The following is a 5,315-nucleotide window of genomic DNA, read 5'->3' as shown; positions in this document are numbered from 1 at the left end:
CTATTCAGGCTTGGAGTTAGGGATAGGGCTACAGATTTTCTGCAGAAATATTTTTCAGAGCGTCAGTGTTTGGCACTACATGTAGGGCAGTTCCACATATTAGGCAAACATCACAATTTCAGCATCATCTTAATTTTATATATTTATATGGGATATAATATAGAAGGTAATTATTGCTTTAGAAATTACATCATTCACACAGATGATTTCTATCTGAATCTCTTGGTTGAAATACTTTGCCCAAGGTAAGATAACTGTGCGATTATGGTAATGAGTATCCACGTCCGTCTGAGACCGTGGAACTGCCCTCCAGCACTGCCGCTCACATCAGGGGACGTAGGAACGACTATGGTTGCTGGCTTCACCGTGGCCAACTAGTTTATTGATGGGCATCTCCTCCTTGCCATCCTAAATTTCCACCACCATCACCACCTCCACAACCTTGTGCTTGTCGCCCCCAACTCAAGCTCAGTGCAAACCCCTTGGAGGGCTGGCATTACCCAAGGGACACAGAACTCTGCCTCACATTTGGTTTCTAGAAGCTCCGCAACAGCCACACTGTGGATGTAGACAGCCCTTAGCGTTATAAATGTGAGCCACTCGCGCGTCCCAAACACTCAAAAGAATTGAGACGAGGCGATAGTATTAGATACAAATATTTATTATTAAAACACGACGCCTTGTAAGGAAGGGGAGGTGCTGGTGGGGGTGGGTGGTGCTGGAAGTGTGGGGGGCTGTGAGATGCTCAGAGGGTGTTCGAGGCCTGCGGGGGCAGGTCTTGGGAGGCTTCTTGAATGCCGGGCTCCAGTGAGCAGCCAGAGATGTCCTCTTCCTCCTCAACCGTGACAAGCTGTGGAAATACTGACCCATTAGACACTACACACAACTCAGTACTTCTACCAGCTCAACGGGGATTACACACAACAATCAGCACCCCCTACTGGCAGACAAATGCCAATTGCACACCAGGTGCTGAGTCACCTTGTGCCCACAGGGACATCTGTCATTGGGGGTGCCCTTTCACACGTGTTGAGATGAGATGTGATGTAAAGCGCTCTGAGATGCCCCGGTGTACAGAAAGGTGCTAAATCATTCTCATCGTTATTACTGTGTCCAGCAATAATGGAATTGTCTATAGATAGATAATCTGTATTTGTAAACGGGGACCATGACGGCTTAACGTGATGGTTAGACCAGCTCATCATAATCATAATACACTGAATCGTGTGTGCATGAATCTATTATTTACGTTAAACGCAAATTATATACGTGTGTGTGTGATGCGCGAGTGCTGTGCACTCACCTCCACCTCGCTCTGCAGACGCTGCTGCTCTGAGTATTCACTCTGCTCGTTGTCGCGGTAGGGCGCCAGCTCAGCGTGCAGCTCCGCCACTACACGTTGATACCACTGAATCTCTGCCTGCAGAGATTTCAGTTGCCAATTCCTGTCAATGAGCTGCGTGGGCCACGGGCAAATGGCGGCAGAGGGACACAGGAAAGAATTTTAACGACTGCGTGAGGTTATTGCAGAACATACAGGTATAATAACACACACACAACCAGGATCTTCATTTATAATTGAGTAATGTAATGAGCTACGAAGCTCTTTTACACAGATGTCCATATACCACCTTTGACCAAATAAACCGAAATGCATCCAATCATCTCAGATCTTGGAAGAAAAGCATGGTTGAACTTCAAGTGCTTGGATGGGCAACCACCATCAATACAAACCAAGATAACACCTATAAAAGCATGATGAAGACCAATTGTGTTGCAATCGAAACGTCGTGGGTTTTTGATATTATTAAAAAAAAAAGTACGTGACTTTACCGAAAGAATCAAGAATATGAATTCCTGCAGTCACAAAAGTTTTATGTTAAACATTTTTTAGGAATTAATTAACCCAAAATCTGGATTAAAATAAAAGATTAAGATCGCTTCCCAACCAAAAAGAGGGAGGGGATGGAGATGCATGTAGCAGAGGGGAGCAGATGGTCTAGTAGTCGTAGGTACTTCTACTAGAGGTGGGATGGTGGATCGTAACGTGGTACAGTCCCTAAACAGAGATTGCTCAGTAACCTAGTGCGCATCCATTCTGTACAACCATCAGTGTGAAAAATAAGTGTATACATAGTCCTCGACTTAGGAACACCATACTTACGGAGACCCGACTTACGGATACCCGACTTCCGAATCTGTTTCTATGAAATGTATTAATTTTTGGATACCATTGACTTTAAAACGCGAACTTGCACTTCCAAACTGAACCGCAGAACTATTTTGTTCAGTGCTGCGATCCTCCACGAGATGTCATGAGTCAGCCTCGTGCACGCGCACATGTGCGTATATGTGAAAGTGATTGTGTGGGGAGCGGTAGTGTTGCAGTTCACGCGCTGCGCTACAAACCCACCGACCCAAGTTCAATTCCAACTCACGGCCAACACCAGTGACGATTATCTGAACCATTCCTGGGCCTCCCGTAGGTCAACTCGGCCTCAAATGAGCACCTAGCGCGCTGTATAAACATCACAACTCGGGACACAAATGCAGCTGGGTGTGGTGCTGGCACACAACCCCTCGCATGCCGTGCTGGCTTTCATAGGCTATCGCTAACAGCACGTGCCCCAACAGCCTATTAAAGCTACACGGTGGATCTTTGTGCGGATCGGAAGTGTAGCGGTGAGCACGCTTGTGATTTGAAAGCGGTGAGTGAAAATAAAAAATATTTTTACTACATTTTATGTATTACTTACGATACACTATAATTTTAGTGTTAATGCAAATGTACATGATTTCTTATTTACGAGTTTAACAATGCTTGACTCTTTTGTTGAACCTTAACACATTTTATAACACTGACAATATGGGAATTTAAATATCGCACATTATTGTATTCCGACTTACGAACCGTTCCGACTTATGAATGGGCCTCAGGAACTAAATGCGTTCGTAAGTCGAGGACTGCCATATTATTGATACATTTGTCTATTATACTATGTGTATTATTAGTTGTTTATCATGTAAAATTAGTTTACACTTGAAAAATATTCACCATAAATCCGGTATGTGGGGAACAAATATTGATAGAGTATGTGTAGTGGCATAGCGCTGGCTGCTGGTAAAAAAGGGTAACTGCGGTGTATGGTAGTACCCACGTCAGCAGGCCACGATAGACACGAGAGGGGGACATCTAGGGGAAAGGTCACAGAGGTGGGCCATTGGGAACCCGCTAGTAGGTTCCAGAGAGGGGGCGTGGCCGTGGCGGAGCGAGGCCACGCTGAGAGTATAAGAAGGGCCCCTGTGAGGGACCTTGTGGCTGTTGCTGGAAGTGGGATCCTCGTCGTGCTGTTCAAGATAGTCGTCGTCACCATCTCGTCATCGTCGTCTCGTCGCTGTCGTCTTGTCGCCATCGTCGCTGCCGTCTTCACTCGATATTACGCTGCTAGATAGGTGTTCGCTGTCTCCGTTCAGTGCTGTCAGTGTTAGATGGTTAGTGTTGTGTATAGGCAAGCAACGGTAATAGTGTGTACCCACGTAGGGTGTCTGTATTATCCCAATGGTGCTCGTTAAATAAAAGAAGCGCCTAAAAGTCTTACTGTCTCTGAGTTAGTCACTACACATGTACACATGAAAGTGACTACTGTAGTCAGAGATGCAAACGCTTGGGCGTCATCTGGTGCCTTACTGTCGCCATCCAGCGTAAACTATTTGGGTCTTTATAGTAAAGTTCGTAAATCTCAAGTACGCTATGGCAAGGTACCACAGTACATAACATGTGATTGGCTATCAATGACTTGAGTACGTTAATAGTGAAAGTACGTACAACGGGAGGGCGTAATTAATGGTATTACTGTATATATGTGCGTTTGTGCCATGCCGGACTTCATAGGTGCTCGCTAACAGCACTTGCTCACCTTCGCCTCACTCTGCTGGTGCAGCACTTGCAGATCCTGGAGCTGAGAGTGAATGCTCTGCAGGTTTTCTTGGCATGGCGCCAGCTCAGCGTGCAGCTCTGCCACCACACGCTGGTAACCCAAAATCCCCACCTGCAGGGATCCCAGGTGCTCATTCTTTTCGATGAGCTGCATGGGCCATGGACAAACGGCAGCAGAAGGACATGGCTAAGCATTTTAACGACTGCGTGCAGTTGTTAAAGAACATACAAATCCAACAAACACATACAGAACCAGTATCTTTATTTTAAATGAAGGAATCTGATAAGCTATTAAACTCTTTTTCACAGATGTCCATACACCACACCACCTATGACCAAATGACCCGGAATGCACCCAATATTATGAGATCTTGGAAGAAAAGCAGGGTTGAACTTTGATGGTACTTGGATGGGTGACCACCATCCATACAACCCAAGATAACACCTATAAAAGCCCAGATATATGGATTAATTAAACCAAAAGCTACTTTAAAATGTCCGATTATAATTGCTTCCCAACCAAAAATAGGGAGGGGATGGAGATGCACGTAGCAGAGGGGAGCAGATGTTCTAGTAGTAGTAGGTACTTTTACTAGAGGTGGGATGGTGGATTGTAATGTGGTACAGTCCCTAAACAGAGGATGCTCAGTAACCCAGTGCGCATATACACATCTGTGTGAAAAATAAGTGTATATATAGGCAGTCCTCAACTTACAAACACCTGCACTTACGAACCTGCTTCCATCAAATATATATTTTATAACATTGACTTTAAACGCGAACTCGCACTTGAAAATTGAACCGCGTCACTATTTTGTTCAGTGGAGCAATCCTCCGCGACATGTAATAATTCAGGATGGCGCTTGGAGCAAGTGTTTGCCTATAAGTGTGTGTGTGTGCACGCGCACGTGTCTATGTGTATGAAAGTGAATGTGTGGGGAGCGGTAGTGTAGCGATTAGCCTTCGAAAGCGGCGACCCGAGTTCGATTCCCGTTCATGGCCAACACCAGTGACGATTATGTGAACCGGTCCTGGGCGTCCCCTAGATCGACCCAGCCTCAAATGAGTACCTGGTGCGATGTGTAAACACCACCACTGGAGAGACAAAGGCAGCGAGGCATGGTGCTGGCCAATCACCCCCTTGTGTGCCATGCCGGCCTTCATAGGTGCTGCTCACTAACAGTACTTTCCCCAACAGTCTATTAAGGCTATACGGGGAGTCTTTGTCTGCGACGTGCGAATGCAGTGTACTCACCTCCGCCTCGCTCTGCTGGCGCAGCATGTCCAAATGCTGCAGCTGTGAGCGTGCGATCTGTGCGTTTTCGCGGTACTGCTCCAGCTCTGTGTGCAGCTCGGCCAGCATACGCTGATACCAAAG

General features: G+C 46.1%; 1 long non-coding RNA gene across 1 annotated transcript; it reads right to left on the bottom strand.

The window, feature by feature from the left end:
- Window positions 1-645: 645 nt before the first annotated feature.
- On the bottom strand, window positions 646-1,365 carry LOC142923473 (uncharacterized). Its single transcript, XR_012940779.1, has 2 exons — window positions 1,304-1,365; window positions 646-850 (listed from the first exon to the last, which is right to left on the bottom strand). It is a non-coding gene; the product is annotated as an uncharacterized LOC142923473 (long non-coding RNA).
- Window positions 1,366-5,315: the final 3,950 nt, after the last annotated feature.

The sequence above is a fragment of the Petromyzon marinus genome, unplaced genomic scaffold, assembly GCF_048934315.1.
Source record: "Petromyzon marinus isolate PM22_M1 ecotype Great Lakes invasive population unplaced genomic scaffold, UKy_Petmar_22M1.pri1.0 PM_Scaffold_55, whole genome shotgun sequence".
NCBI lineage: Eukaryota > Metazoa > Chordata > Hyperoartia > Petromyzontiformes > Petromyzontidae > Petromyzon > Petromyzon marinus.
Note: the sequence above shows the minus strand (reverse complement) of the source record. Positions and strands in the feature narration are given on the sequence as shown.